At 43.2% G+C, this 16,910-nt stretch overlaps 1 pseudogene; it reads right to left on the bottom strand.

Annotated features, from left to right (window-relative positions):
- Nucleotides 1–493: 493 nt before the first annotated feature.
- LOC123724076 (lysophosphatidic acid receptor 4-like) overlaps nucleotides 494–16,910 on the bottom strand; it is a 189,944-nt pseudogene continuing 173,527 nt past the window's right edge.

Genomic DNA, 16,910 nt, shown 5'->3' with positions numbered 1-16,910 from the left:
TGTCAACAAAATAATATATATATTTTTTTAAGCGAATCCATTATAGTCTTTCATATTCCATATTTATTTTATCTTTTTCAGCTCGCGTGGCAACATAATGTTGAGAGTGGTAATATAATTTTATTTAAAGGACAGGGGGAATCCTTGGACAAATATTTCACTCGAGACAAACTCGGAACATCTGGAGAGCCTATTTAAAATATATCCATGAATCTCTCTCTCCTTCTCGGTTGAAGCTGACATTTCCGTTATTAATTTGGAGGCTTTCTGTAAGTAAAACGGTTTTGTGTCTCGCGCTGCACGGGTGTGGGGAGAGGGTCTGCGGTGCTATGTGGAGAGATGTCTGGTTCTCATAACAGGGATCAGATGGAGTTTGGCGTGCGGGAAAACGGGGCCATAATGACAGCTGGAGATTATTACATTACCTTCTGACATGAAATAGACCCATTCAACACAAACACAGAATGTTTTTTTAATCACAGAAAATAATTGGTCAGAAGGCGAAACAAATGATGCTGTGTTTACGATAGTCTGGTGAATGGTTGGTTTGGTGCCTGATGGAGGCCCCAGGACTCTGGTCTGGTGAATGGTTGGTTTGGTGCCTGATGGAGGCCCCCGGGACTCTGATGTGGTGAATGGTTGGTTTGGTGCCTGATGGAGGCCCCGGGACTCTGATGTGGTGAATGGTTGCTTTGGTGCCTGATGGAGGCCCTGGTACTCTGATGTGGTGAATGGTTGGTTTGGTGCGTGATGGAGGCCCCGGAACTCTGATGTGGTGAAGGGTTGGTTTGGTGCCTGATGGAGGCCCCAGGACTCTGGTCTGGTGAATGGTTGGTTTGGTGCCTGATGGAGGCCCCAGGACTCTGATGTGGTGAATGGTTGGTTTGGTGCCTGATGGGGGCCCCGGGACTCTGGTCTGGTGAATGATTGGTTTGGTGCCTGATGGAGGCCCCAGGACTCTGATGTGGTGAATGGTTGGTTTGGTGCCTGATGGAGGCCCCAGGACTCTGGTCTGGTGAATGGTTGGTTTGGTGCCTGATGGAAGCCCCAGGACTCTGGTCTGGTGAATGGTTGGTTTGGTGCCTGATGGAGGCCCCAGGACTCTGGTCTGGTGAATGGTTGGTTTGGTGCCTGATGGAGGCCCCGGGACTCTGGTGTGGTGAAGGGTTGGTTTGGTGCCTGATGGAGGCCCCAGGACTTTGATGTGACAACAAGAGGGAACCAGAGAACTAGCGATGATGACCCAGACTCAGACGGGTCTCTGTCGGTACTGCTGGGCTCCAGCCTGTTCTGGATACCTGCTCCTTTATTTGTTTTCATATTCTTATTTAACTTTATTTTAATCCATGAATTACTGTGACAAAGTGCATCACAAACGAAGTGGCATTCTGGTTAGTTTGGGAAGCATTCTGTCTGCTCCTCTGTAGGCCTGGAAGCTAGGAGTTTATTGTGGGCTTCAACCAGGGTCTACACCCTATCACGGATAATGTCCATTATTGATAAAAAGCCATTTAGCACACAATAAACTCCTAGTTTCATTCCTTAGCTTCCAGCCAACAACTGGTGAATTGTCCTGTAATGTGTGCAGTTGTGTGTATGTGTGTGTGTATGTCAGTCCTCGGGCCAGAAAGCTGTGTCGCTGTTCAGATCGTAACTCTCCTGATCACATTATCTGGCTGTCAACAGACTGACGACCATACAGGATAGGGCCCGGAGTGTGTGTGTTCACAGGAAGCGGCGCTAGTTGTTTTATGGTTCTAAATCTAACACAAGTCATGGTTTGTCTGATTCGGGATGTTTGGCACACGTGTTTTCTTTATTAAGCTCGACGTGCACGCTCTTAGCTCGACGTGCACACTCTTGGCGGAAACTAGAAACTCCAATCCAATTTAGACATGCTTCAAGTTTCCATCGACCCAGGGAGCTTGGCTGATCAGCTGTAATTGGTCTTTCCCATCATGTCCGGCCTGCAGGGGCACATGGCAGGTTGACTGGTTCTGACGGGATCTACAAGGCTACTTCATAATTCAGCCCAACTCTATTTGAATAACCTGTTGACACTAGGTAATGCCTACAACCTCTCATGAAGGCCCTTGCCCTCTGAGAAGATGGTGTGTGTGTGTGTGTGTGTGTGTGTGTGTGTGTGTGTGTGTGTGTGTGTGTGTGTGTGTGTGTGTGTGTGTGTGTGTGTGTGTGTGTGTGTGTGTGCGTGATAAAGAAAGAAAGAGCGAGAGAGGAGTAGGGTAGAGTAGAACACAGTATATTAGAGCAGAGTACAGTAGAACAGAACACAAGTATATTAGAGCAGGTAGAGTAGAACAGAAACACAGTAGATTAGAGCAGAGTAGAGTAGAGAGAACACAGTATATTAGAGCAGAGTAGAGTAGAACAGAACACAGTATATTAGAGCAGAGTAGAGAAGAACAGAACACAGTAGATTAGAGCAGAGTAGAGTAGAAAGGAACACAGTAGATTAAAGCAGAGTAGAGTAGAACAGAACACAGTAGATTAGAGCAGAGTAGAGAACAGACCACGGTAGATTAGGAGCAGAGTAGGCAGAACACAGTAGATTAGAGCAGTGTAGAAACAGAACAGAGTAGATTAGACCAGAGTAGGTAGAACAGAACACAGTAGATTAGAGCAGGTAGAGTAGAGTAGAGTAGAGTAGAACACAGTATATTAGGAGCAGAGTAGAGTAGAACAGAACACAGTAGATTAGAGCAGAGTAGAGCAGAATAGAAACACAGTATATTAGAGCAGAGTAGATTAGAACAGAAACACAGTATATTAGAGCAGAGTAGATTAGAACAGAACACTGTATATGAGAGCAGAGTAGAACAGAACACAGTATATTAGAACAGAGTTGAGTAGAGTAGAACAGAACACAGTATATTAGAGCAGAGTAGAGTATAACAGAACACAGTAGATTAGAGCAGAGTAGAGTAGAACAGAACACAGTATATTAGAGCAGAGTAGAGTAGAGTAGAACACAGTAGATTAGAGCAGCGTAGAACAGAACAGAGTAGATTAGAGCAGAGTAGGTAGAACAGAACACAGTAGATTAGAGCAGAGTAGAGCAGAATAGAAACACAGTATATTAGAGCAGAGTAGATTAGAAGAGAACACAGTATATTAGCGCAGAGTAGATTAGAACAGAACACAGTATATTAGAGCAGAGTAGAACAGAACACAGTAGATTAGAGCAGAGTAGAGTAGAACAGAACACAGTAGATTAGAGCAGAATAGAATACAACAGAACACAGTAGATTAGAGCAGAGTAGAACAGAACACGGTATATTAGGAGCAGAGTAGAGTAGAACACAGTAGATTAGAGCAGCGAGAACAGAACAGAGTAGATTAGAGCAGAGTAGAGTAGAACAGAACACAGTAGATTAGAGCAGAGTAGAGTAGAATAGAAACACAGTGTATTAGAGCAGAGTAGATTAGAACAGAACACAGTATATTAGCGCAGAGTAGATTAGAACAGAACACAGTATATTAGGAGCAGAGTAGAACAGAACACAGTAGATTAGAGCAGGTAGAGTAGAACAGAACACAGTATATTAGGAGCAGAGTAGAGTAGAACAGAACACAGTAGATTAGAGCAGAATAGAGTAGAACAGAACACAGTAGATTAGAGCAGAGTAGAGTAGAACAGAACACAGTATATTAGAGCAGAGTAGAGTAGAACAGAACACAGTATATTAGAACAGAGTAGAGTAGAGTAGAACAGAACACAGTATATTAGGAGCAGAGTAGAGTAGAACAGAACACAGTAGATTAGAGCAGAGTAGAGTAGAACAGAACACAGTATATTAGAGCAGAGTAGAGTAGAGTAGAACACAGTAGATTAGAGCAGCGTAGAACAGAACAGAGTAGATTAGAGCAGAGTAGAGTAGAACAGAAACACAGTAGATTAGAGCAGAGTAGAGTAGAATAGAACACAGGATATTAGAGCAGAGTAGATTAGAAGAGAACACAGTATATTGAAGCGCAGAGTAGATTAGGAACAGAACACAGTATATTAGAGCAGAGTAGAACAGAACACGGTAGATTAGAGCAGAGTAGAGTAGAGTAGAACAGAACACAGTATATTTGAGCAGAGTAGAGTAGAGTAGAACACAGTAGATTAGAGCAGTGTAGAAACAGAACAGAGTAGATTAGAGCAGAGTAGAGGAACAGAACACAGTAGATTAGAGCAGAGTAGAGTAGAATAGAACACAGTATATTAGAGCAGAGTAGATTAGAAGAGAACACAGTATATTAGCGCAGAGTAGATTAGAACAGAACACAGTATATTAGAGCAGGAGAACAGAACACAGTAGATTAGAGCAGAGTAGAGTAGAACAGAACACAGTAGATTAGAGCAGAGTAGAGCAGAATAGAACACAGTATATTAGAGCAGAGTAGATTAGAACAGAACACATTATATTAGAGCAGAGTAGATTAGAACAGAACACAGTATATTAGAGCAGAGTAGAACAGAACACAGTATATTAGAACAGAGTAGAGTAGAGTAGAACAGAAACAAAGAGCAGAGTAGAGTAGAACAGAACACAGTAGATTAGAGCAGAGTAGAGTATAACAGAACACAGTAGATTAGAGCAGAGTAGAGTAGAACAGAACACAGTATATTAGAGCAAAGTAGAGTAGAACACAGTAGATTAGAGCAGCGTAGAACAGAACAGAGTAGATTAGAGCAGAGTAGGTAGAACAGAACACAATAGATTAGAGCAGAGTAGAGTAGAATAGAACACAGTGTATTAGAGCAGAGTAGATTAGAACAGAACACAGTATATTAGCGCAGAGTAGATTAGAACAGAACACAGTAGATTAGAGCACAGTAGAGTAGAACAGAACACAGTATATTAGGAGCAGAGTAGAGAGAACAGGAACACAGTAGATTAGGGAGCAGAATAGGTAGAACAGAACACAGTAGATTAGAGCAGAGTAGAGTAGAACAGAACACAGTATATTAGAGCAGAGTAGGTAGAACAGAACACAGTATATTAGAACAGAGTAGAGTAGAGTAGAGTAGAACAGAACACAGTATATTAGGAGCAGAGTAGAGTAGAAACAGAAACACAGTAGATTTGAGCAGAGTAGAGTAGAACAGAACACAGTATATTATAACAGAGTAGAGTAGAACAGAACACATTATATTAGAGCAGAGTAGAGTAGAAACAGAACACATTATAAGAGCAGAGTAGAACAGAACAGCGTAGATTAGAACAGAACACAGTATAAGAGCAGAGTAGAATAGACTCATTACAAACCATTTCAATTTAGTTGAGGTTGGGGGATTGTGGAGGCCAGGTCATCTGATGCAGCACTCCTTCACTATCCTTCTTGGTCAAATAGCGTCTCACAGTGTTTGGAACCAAAATCTCCAATTTGGACTCCAGACCAAAGGACAAATTTCCACCGGTCTAATGTCCATTGAGAGTCAGTTTCATCATAGCGCTTGATGATTTTTGCGACTGCACTTCTTAAAATGTTCCGTATTGACTGAACTTCATGTCTTAAAGTAATGATCGTTTCTCTTTGCTTATTTGAGCTGTTCTTGCCATAATATGGGCTTGGTATTTTACCACATAGGGCTATCTTCTGTATACCAACCCTACCTGTCACAACACAACTGATTGGCTCAAACGCATTAAGGAGGAAAGAAATCCCTCTTTGACTTTAAACAAGGCACACCTGTTAATTGGAAATGCATTCCAGGTGACTACCTCATGAAGCTGGTTGTGAGAATGCCAAGAGTGTGCAAAGCTGTCATCAAGGCAAAGGGTGGCTATTTGAAGAATCTCAAATCTCAAATATATATTTTTGTTTAACACGTTTATTGTTTACTACATGATTCCAAATGTGTATTTCATACTTTTGATGTCTTCACTGTTATTCTACAAATGTAGAAAATAGTAAAAATAAAGAAAAACCCTGGAATGAGTTGGTGTTCTAAGTCTTGTAACCGGTAGTGTCAGTATTCAGACCCTTTACTCAGTATTTAGTTGAAGCACCAGTGATTATAGCCTTGAAGATTTTTGGGTATGACGCTACAAGCATGGCACGCCTGTATTTGGGAAGTTTCTCCCATTCTTCTCTGGAGATTCTGTCAAGCTCTGTCAAGTTGAATGGGGTGTGTTAATGCACAGCTATTTCAGGTCTCTCCAGAGATGTTTGATCAGGTTCAAATCCTGGCTCTGGCTGGGCCACTCAGAGATTTGTCCCAGAAGCCACTCCTGCATTGTCTTGGCTGTGTGCTTAGGGTCGTTGTCCTGTTGGAAGGTGAACCTTCACACCAGTCTGAGGTCCTGAGCGCTCTGGAGCATGTTTCATCAAGGATCTCACTGTACTTTGATCCATTCATCTTTCCCTCAATCCCAGTTCCTGCCAATGAAAAACATCCCCACAGCATGATGCTGCCACCACCATGCTTCACCTTAGGGATGGTATCATGTTTCCCTCAGACGTGCCGCTTGGCATTCAGGCCAAAGAATTTAATCTTGATTTCATCAGACCAGAGAATCTTGTTTCTAATGGTCTGAGAGTCCTTTAGGTGCCTTTTGGCAAACTCCAAGCAGGCTGTCATGTGCCTTTTACTAAGGAGTAGCTACCGTCTGGCCACTCTACCATAATGGCCTGATTGGAGAGTGCTGCAGAGATGGTTGTCCTTCTGGAAGGTTCTCCCATCTCCACAGAATAATTCTGAAGCTCTGTCAGAGTGACCATTGGGTTCTTGGTCACCTCTCTGACCAAGACTCTTCTCCCCTGAATGCTCAGTTTGGCCAGGCGGCCAGCTCTAGGAAGAGTCTTGGTGGTTACAAACTTCTTCCGTTTAAGAATAATGGAGGCCACTGCGTTCTTGGGGACCTTCAATGCTGCAGACATTTTTGGTACCCTTCCCCAGATCTGTGCCTCAACACAATCCTGTCTCGGAGCTCTCACGGACAATTTCTTCAACCTCATTATTATTTATTTTACTCTGACATGCACTGCCAACTGTGGGACCTTATTTGGACAGGTGTGTGCCTTTCCAAATCATGTCAAATCAATAGATTTTACCACAGGTGGACTCCAATCAAGTTGTAGAAACATCTCAAGGATGATCAATGGCAGCTCCGGAGTGGCGCAGCTTTCCAAGGCACTGCATCGCAGTGCTTGAGGCATCACTACAGCCCCGGGTTCGATCCCAGGCTGTGCCACAGTCGGCCTTGACCTGGAGACTAATGAGGTGGCGCACAATTGGCCCAGCATCGTCTGGGTTAGGGGACAACGTTTGTCCAGACGTGATTTCCTTGTCCCATCGCACTCTAGCGACTCCTTGTGGTGGGCCCGGCACCTGCAAGCTAAATTCCGTTGCCAGTTGGAAGGTGTTTCCTCCGACACATTGACTTCCGGGTAAAGCGAGCAGTGTGTCAAGATCAAATCAGATCAAATGTTATTGGTCACACACATGGTTAGCAGATGTGAATGCGAGTGTAGCAAAATGCTTGTGCTTCTAGTTCGGACCTTGCAGTAATATCTAACATGTAATCTAACAATTTCACAACTACCTTATACACACAAGTGTAAAGAAATGAAAAGAATATGCACATATAAATATATGGATGAGTGATGGCCAAGCGGCATAGGCAAGATGCAGTAGATGGTATAGAGTACAGTATATACATATGAGATGAGTAATGTAGGGTATGTAAACATTATATAAAGTGGCATTGTTTAAAGTGACTAGTGATAATTTTATTACATCCAATGTTTTATTCTTAAAGTGGCTAGAGATGAGTCAGTATGTTGGCAGCAGCCACTCAATGTTAGTGATGGCTGTTTAACAGTCTGATGGCCTTGAGATAGAAGCTGTTTTTCAGTCTCTCGGTCCCAGCTTTGATGACCTGTACTGACCTCGCCTTCTGGATGATAGCGGGGTGAAATGGCAGTGGCTCGGGTGGTTGTTGTCCTTGATGATCTTTTTGGCCTCCCTGTGACACCGGGTGGTGTAGGTGTCCTGGAGGGCAGGTAGTTTGCCCTCGGGGATGCGTTGTGCAGACCTCACTACCCTCTGGAGAGCCTTACGGTTGTGGGTGGAGCAGTTGCCGTACCAGGCAGTGATACATCCCGACAGTATGCTCTCAATTGTGCACCTGTAAAAGTTTGTGAGTGTTTTCGGTGACAAGCTAAATTTCTTCAGCCTCCTGTTGCGTCTTCTTCACCATGCTGTCTGTGTGGGTGGACCATTTCAGTTTGTCCGTGATGTGTACAAGTCGTGTTTCGGAGGACGAATGGCTCTCGACCATTGCCTCTCCCGAGTACGTAAGGGGGAGTTGCAGCGATGGGAAAAGACTGTAACTGCCAATTGGATACCATGAAATTGTAGATTAATGAGGGGAAAAAAGTCACCAGTGAAGAGGTGACTCGGGGATGCTGGCCTTCTAGGCAGAGTAGCAAAAGATTAAGATGGGCAAAAGTACACAGACACTGGACAGAGGAACTCTGCCTAGAAGGCCAGCATCCCAGAGTCACCTCTTCACTGCTGACTGCGTTGAGACTGGTGTTTTGCGGGTACTATTAATGAAGCTGCCAGTTGATGACTTGTGAGGCATCTGTTTCTCAAACTAGACACTCTAATGTACTTGTCATCTTGCTCAGTTGTGCACCGGGGCCTCCCACTCCTCTTTCTATTCTGGTTAGAGCCAGTTTGCGCTGTTCTGTGAAAGGAGTTGTACACAGAGTTGTACAAGATCTTCATTTTCTTGGCAATTTCTCGCATGGAATAGCCTTCATTTCTCAGAACAAGAATAGACTGACGAGTTTCAGAAGAAAGTCCTTGGTTTCTGGCCATTTTGAGCTTGTAATCGAACCCACAAATGCTGATGCTCCAGATACTCAACTACTCGATCCCTCCGATGTCAACAACTACAGACCAGTATCCCTTCTTTCTTTTCTCTCCAAAACTCTTGAACGTGCCGTCCTTGGCCAGCTCTCCTGCTATCTCTCTCAGAATGACCTTCTTGATCCTAATCAGTCAGGTTTCAAGACTGGGCATTCAACTGAGACTGCTCTTCTCTGTGTCATGGAGGCTCTCCGCACTGCTAAAAGCTAACTCTCTCCTCTGCTCTCATCCTTCTAGACCTATCTGCTGCCTTTGATACTGTGAACCATCAGATCCTCCTCTCCACCCTCTCCGAGTTGGGCATCTCCGGCGCGGCCCACGCTTGGATTGCATCCTACCTGACAGGTCGCTCCTACCAGGTGGCGTGGCGAGAATCTGTCTCCGCACCATGCGCCTCACCACTGGTGTCCCCCAGGGCTCTGTTCTAGGCCCTCTCCTATTCTCGCTATACACCAAGTCACTTGGCTCTGTCATATCCTCACATGGTCTCTCCTATCATTGCTATGCAGACGACACACAATTAATCTTCTCCTTTCCCCCTTCTGATAACCAGGCGGCGAATCGCATCTCTGCATGTCTGTCAGACATATCAGTGTGGATGACGGATCACCAGCTCAAGCTGAACCTCGGCAAGATGGAGCTGCTCTTCCTCCCGGGGAAGGACTGCCCCTTCCATGATCTCGCCATCACGGTTGACAACTCCCTTGTGTCCTCCTCCCAGAGTGCTAAGAACCTTGGCATGATCCTGGACAACACCCTGTCGTTCTCCACTAACATCAAGGCGGGACCCGATCGTGTAGGTTCATGCTCTACAACATTCGCAGAGTACGACCCTGCCTCACACAGGAAGCGGCGCAGGTCCTAATCCAGGCACTTGTCATCTCCCGTCTGGATTACTGCAACTCGCTGTTGGCTGGGCTTCCTGCCTGTGCCATTAAACCCCTACAACTCATCCAGAACGCCGCAGCCCGTCTGGTGTTCAACCTTCCCAAGTTCTCTCACGTCACCCCGCTCCTCCGCTCTCTCCACTGGCTTCCAGTTGAAGCTCGCATCCGCTACAAGACCATGGTGATTGCCTACGGAGCTGTGAAGGGAACGGCACCTCCATACCTTCAGGCTCTGATCAGGCCCTACACCCAAACAAGGGCACTGCGTTCATCCACCACTGGCCTGCTGGGCCCCCTACCTCTGAGGAAGCACAGTTCCCGCTCAGCCCAGTCAAAACTGTTCGCTGCTCTGGCACCCCAATGGTGGAACAAGCTCCCTCACGACGCCAGGACAGCGGAGTCAATCACCACCTTCCGGAGACACCGGAAACCCCACCTCTTTAAGGAATACCTAGGATAGGATAAAGTAATCCTTCTAACCCCCCTTAAAAGATTTAGATGCACTATTGTAAAGTGGTTGTTCCACTGGATATCATAAGGTGAATGCACCATTTTGTAAGTCGCTCTGGATAAGAGCGTCTGCTAAATGACTTAAATGTAATGTAAATGTACTCCAAAGAAGGCCAGTTTTATTGCTTCTTTAATTAGCACAACAGTTTTCAACTGTGCAAAAGGGTTTTCTAATAATCAATTAGCCTTTTAAAATGATAAACTTGGATTAGCTAACACAACGTGCCATTGGAACACAGGAGTGATGGTTGCTGATAATGGGCCTCTGTAAAATCAGCCATTTCCAGATACAGTAGTCATTTACAACATTAACAATGTCTACACTGAATTTCTGATCAATTTGATGTTTTTTAATGGGCAAAAAATGTGCTTTTCTTTCAAAAACAAGGAAAGGTCTAATTGACCCCAAACTTTTGAACGGTAGTTTAAGTTTGATATTAAGTCCGCAAGCTAGATCCCTGCAATGTCTCATTGAAGATCTAGATAACTTTTCTGGACTCTCTGGACTAAAACCTAATTATGATGTACAATATTACGTATTGGATCTGTCACGACTTCTGCCGAAGTCGATGCCCCTCCTTGTTCGAGCGGTTCTCGGCGGTCGACGTTACCGGTCTTCTAGCCATCATTGATCCATTTTTCATTTTCCATTGGTTTTGTCTTGTCTTCCTACACACCTGGTTCCAATCCCATTCATTACATGTTGTGTATTTAACCCTCTGTTTCCCCTCATGTCCTTGTCAGAGATTGTTTGTTGTTATGTGCTCGTGTTGTTGTATTGGTGCGCGACGGGTTATTATACCCATGTTTATTTTATTATGTACTTTTGTTTTGGAGTTTGTTTTTAACTTTATTAAACTACTCCAGTTACACCAAGTTTGTTTCTCCTGCGCCTGACTTACCTGCCACCTACACACACGTCGTGACAGGATCTTTAAAAAAATACAACTTTTACATTACCCTGCAGTTTATTAATAAAATGGGCTGACGGTGAAGTAGACATACTTGGTATTGATATCACAAAATATATAAATCCAAGATTACAACCAATTGATTTCAGCATTACCCCAAAAATGGAGAAGGCAGGTGGCAGCGGGAGGAGGTAGGGAACTGGTCTGTCTGCCCAATATAAAGGATCAAAACTGTCAGAGGAAAAGAAACAGCACAAATAGGAAAGTATACCAGTTTAATTTGAGGGAGCAGGATGTTGACAACTGTATTTGGTATTTTATTAGGATCCCCATTAGCTGTTGTAAAAGCAGATGCTACTCTTCCTGGGGTCCACACAAAACATGAAAATAATACAGAATGACATAATACAGAACATCATTAGACAAGAACAGCTCAAGGATAGAACAACATACATTTTTAAAAAGACACACGTAGCCTACATATCAATGCATACACACAAACTATCTAGGTCAAATAGGGGAGAGGCGTTGCTTTATCTGTTTTTTTTAAACCAGGTTTTCTGTTTATATGAGCAATGTGAGACGGAAGGAAGGTCCATGCAATAAGGGCTCTATATAATACTGTACGTTTTCTTAAATTTGTTCTGGATTTGGGGACTATGAAAAGACCCCTGGTGACATGTCTCGTGGGATAAGTGTGTGTGTCAGAGCTGTGTGTAAGTTGACTATGCAAACAAGTTGGGATTTCCAACACATTAATGTTTCTTATAAAAAAGAAGTGATGCAGTCAGTCTCTCCTCAACTCTTAGCCAAGAGAGACTGGCATACATAGTATTTATATCAGCCCTCTGATTACAATGAAGAGCGGAATGTGCCACTCTGTTCTGGGCCAGCTGCAGCTTAACTAAGTCTTTCCTTGCAGCACTGGAACACACGACTGGACAATAATCAAGATTAGACAAAACTAGAGCCTGCAGAACTTGCTTTTTGGAGTGCGGTGTCAAAAAAGCAGAGCATCTCTTTATTACGGCTAGACCTTCCTCATCTTTGCTGTGCCAAAGAGATTGCAAAATAGTTGGGAAGAGAGTTTCCTCCAGGAGGTTAGTAGCCTACAGAGTATTATAAGAACAATGTAATTACTGAACTGATGTAGTTATTCTAAACAAAGTGTTTTAAAAGTGTTTTAATAACTTTTAAGTGTAACAGTTCCATGTCGAATAAACCATCATTCACATAATACTGTAGAACCTTCTTCAGGATAGGGTCTATTTGTCTCCATTTCCACCTGACTGACTTTCCCAAAGTAAACTGCCTGTTGCTCAGGCCCTGAAGCCAGGATACGCATATAATTGGTGCCATGGGAAAGAAAACTCTCTGAAGTTTGTAGAAATGTTAATGTTAAAAAATGTAGGAGACTATAACACAATAGATATGGTAGGAGAAAATCCTAAGAAAAACCAACCAGAATGATTTTTTTTGAGAGCCCATGCTCTTCCAATGGAATGTATAGTGAAGAAATTAAATCTAGCTCCCAGTATGCAATTCCTATAGCTTCCACAGGGTGTCAGTAGTCTTTGTTCAAGGTTTCAGGCTTGTTTCTTCCCAAACGAGGAAGAATTATGAGTTTTAGTACAGGGACACAGACTTGGAAATCAGTGTATGTGCGACGAAGAGGACACGCATCTGCTAATATCGTTTTCCTATTGAACATACTTCTTTCCATATAAAATATTATAGTTTAATTACATTTTAGGGTATCTGAGGATTAAATAGAAACTCATTGTCTTAACAAAGTTTATGGTAGCTTTTTGGATAACTTTCTTTCTGCATGTTGAACGAATGGAAAACTCAAATCGTTGGCGTGAACTAAACATACTTTTTGGGATATAAAGAAGGATTTTATCTAACAAAACTAACAAAACGACACTACATGTTGTAGCTGGGACCCTTTGGATAACAAATCAGAGGAAGATTTCAAAAAGTAAATGAATATTTAATTGCTATTTGTAAATTTATGAAACCTGTGCTGGTGGAAAAATACGGACAGTGCAGTTAGATTAACAATAATTTAAGCTTTCAACCGATATAAGACATTTACATTTACATTTTAGTCATTTAGCAGACGCTCTTATCCAGACACTTGTATGTTCCTAAATGTAATAATTTTTCTGATTATTTATTTGAATTGCGCGCCCTCCAGGTTCACGGAAGTTGTCCCGCTTAGCGGGATGCCAAGCCTTAAGAAGTTTCTAATATAACAATGTATGAATATTACACTTGTCTTTCATCTTCTATTGTCATTCACAGCCGATACACATACAGTACCTATCAACATGTTGTCTGGTGGTACATGTTAGTCATCATTCACAGCTGATACAGTACTGTACCTATCAACATGTTGTCTGATGGTAGACTGATACAGATACTGCACCTATCAACATGTTGTCTGATGGTAGACTGATACAGATACTGTACCTATCAACATGTTGTCTTATGGTAGACTGATACAGATACTGTACCTGTCAACATGTATAGGGGACCCCCATAAAGAATACCCAGGGTTCCCCCCCATAAATAATACACAGGGTCCCCCCATAAAGAATACACAGGACCCCCCATAAAGAATACACAGGGTCCCATCCCCATAAAGAATACACAGGGCCCCCCCATAAAGAATACACAGGGTCCCGCATAAAGAATACACAGGGTCCCGTCCCCATAAAGAATACACAGGCCCCCCATAAAGAATACACAGGGCCCCCCATAAAGAATACACAGGCTCCCCCCATAAAGAATACACAGGGCCCCCCCATAAAGAATACACAGGGTCCCTCCATAAAGAACACACAGGGTCCCCCCATAAAGAATACACAGGCCCCCCCATAAAGAATACACAGGGTCCCCCCATAAAGAATACACAGGGCCCCCCATAAAGAATACACAGGGTCCCCCATAAAGAACACACAGGGTCCCCCCCATAAAGAATACACAGGGTCTCCTCATAAAGAATACACAGCCCCCCCATAAAGAATACACAGGGTCCCCCCATAAAGAATACACAGGACCCCCATAAAGAATACACAGGGTCCCCCCCATAAAGAATACACAGGGTCCCCCCCATAAAGAATACACAGGACCCCCATAAAGAATACACAGGGTCCCCCATAAAGAATACACAGGGTCCCCCCATAAAGAATACACAGGACCCCACATAAAGAATACACAGGGTCCCCCCATAAAGAATACACAGGGCCCCCCCATAAAGAATACACAGGGTCCCCCCATAAAGAACACACACAGGGTCCCCCCATAAAGAATACACACTGTACCCGATAATGTCAAAGAGGAATTATATTTTTGGAAAATTGTCAAATGAATAAAAAATGAAAAGCTGAAATGTCTTGAATCAATATGTATTCAACCCCTTTGTTATGGTAAGCCCCAAATAAGTTCAGGTTTATCATTTGCTTATCAAGTCACATAATAACTTGCACATCATGTTAATTTGCTAAATTGTAATTACTTCGCTACTATTCGCCTATTTATTGCCTTACCTCATTACTTCATTTGCTCACACTGTATATATATTTTTCTATAGTATTATTGACTGTACGTTTGTTTATTCCATGTGTTATTGTTTTTGTCGCACTGCTTTGCTTTATCTTGGCCAGGTTGAAGTTGTAAATGAGAACTTGTTCTTAACTGGCCTACCTGGTTAAATAAAGGTGCATTTTTTATTTTTTTTTGCACGGACTCACTATGTGTGCAATAATAGTGTTTAATTTTACATGATTTTTGAATGACTACCTCATTCATCTCTGTACCCCACACATACAATTAAGTACCTCAGTCGAGCAGTAAATTTCAAACACAGATTCAACCACAAAGACCCAGAGGTTTTCCAATGCCTCGCAAAGAAGGGCACCTATTGGTAAAAATAAAAAAGCAGACATTGAATATCCCTTTGAGAATGGTGAAGTTATTAATTACACTTTGGATTTTGTATCAATACACCCAGTCACTACAGGGATACAGGTGTTCTTCCTAACTCCGTTGTCAGAGAGGAACGAAACCAATGGTGACTTTAAAACAGTTTAATGGCTGTGATAGGAGAAAACTGAGGATGAATCAACAACATTGTAGTTACTCCACAATACTAACCTAAAGGACAGAGTGAAAAGAAGGAAGCCTGTACAGAATAAAAATATTCCAAAACATGTCTCCTGTTTACAACAAGGCACTAAAGTAATACTGCTAAAAATGTGGCAAAGAAATTCACTTTTTGTCCTGAATATGTTTGGGGCACATCCAATAAAACACATTACTGAGTGCCACTTTCCATATGTTCAAGCATAGTGGTGGCTGCTTCATGTTATGGGTATGGCTGTCATCAACAAGTATTAGGGACTATTTTAAGATTTAAAGAAAAGAATAGAGCTAAACACAGGTTAAATCCTGGAGGAAAACCTGGTTCAGTCTGCTTTCCACCAAACACTGGGAGGTGAAGCTACAGGTTAAATCCTAGAGGGAAAACCTGGTTCAGTCTGCTTTCCACCAGACACTGGGAGGTGAAGCACAGGTTAAATCCTAGAGGAAAACCTGGTTCAGTCTGCTTTCCACCAGACACTGGGAGGTGAAGCACAGGTTAAATCCTAGAGGAAAACCTGGTTCAGTCTGCTTTCCACCAAACACTGGGAGGCAAATTCACCTTTCAGCAGGACAATAACCTACGCTGGAGTTAAGCTTACCAAGACGACATTGAATGTTCCTGAGTGGCCTAGTTACAGTTTTGACTTACATCGGCTTGTAAATCTATGGCAAGCCCATCTTACTTCTCCAACACAATTACCACACGCGCACAGCATTAGTTTTGCATTAGGTTGCTGCTGAAGTACAACGTGCTTTTATCAGCCCATTCACAACAATTCTAAATAATATATGTCACTTACAGTCATGTGTGCAACGCGTTTTACTATGGGTGGTCCTGGGAATCAAACACGCTATCCCGCTGAGTCATTCTGAGAGAGAGACTGGCCTATATCTTCACCACACTCCCCTCCCCTGCTGAGTCATTCTGGAGAGAGACTGGCCTATATCTTCACCACACTCCCTGCCCTGCTGAGTCATTCTGGAGAGAGACTGGCCTATATCTTCACCACACACCCCTGCCCTGCTGAGTCATTCTGGAGAGAGACTGGCCTATATCTTCACCACACTCCCCTGCCCTGCTGAGTCATTCTGGAGAGAGACTGGCCTATATCTTCACCACACACCCCTCCCCTTCTTCTTGTCTCAACATTTTAAATTATGCTCAAGCCACATTATCGTCATATTTTAGATGCTTTTCACTGACAGTCACAATTCAATAATCAGCGAGACATATTGCCACACGCTCAGCCCTATTGCGGCCTTCCCAAACAGGCCGACAAGTTTGGGATTTGAAACAATCCACCTGTCACGTGCTCCTCTCTCTGGCCTCTAGGTCACCAGGCTGCTCATTATGGCGCACACCTGTCACCATTGTTACCGCACCTGCACTTCATCAGACTCACCTGGACTCCATCACCTCCCTGATTACCTTCCCTATATATGTCCCTCCCTTTGGTTCCTTCCCTATAGATGTCCTTCCCTTTGGTTCCTTTCCCAGGTGTTATTGTTTCTGTTCCTGGGTCATGTCTGTGTGTTGTTTGTGTTACGTGTTGGTTTATTTAT

The sequence above is a fragment of the Salmo salar genome, chromosome ssa09 (genome assembly GCF_905237065.1).
Source record: "Salmo salar chromosome ssa09, Ssal_v3.1, whole genome shotgun sequence".
NCBI classification, from domain to species: domain Eukaryota; kingdom Metazoa; phylum Chordata; class Actinopteri; order Salmoniformes; family Salmonidae; genus Salmo; species Salmo salar.
Note: the sequence above shows the minus strand (reverse complement) of the source record. Positions and strands in the feature narration are given on the sequence as shown.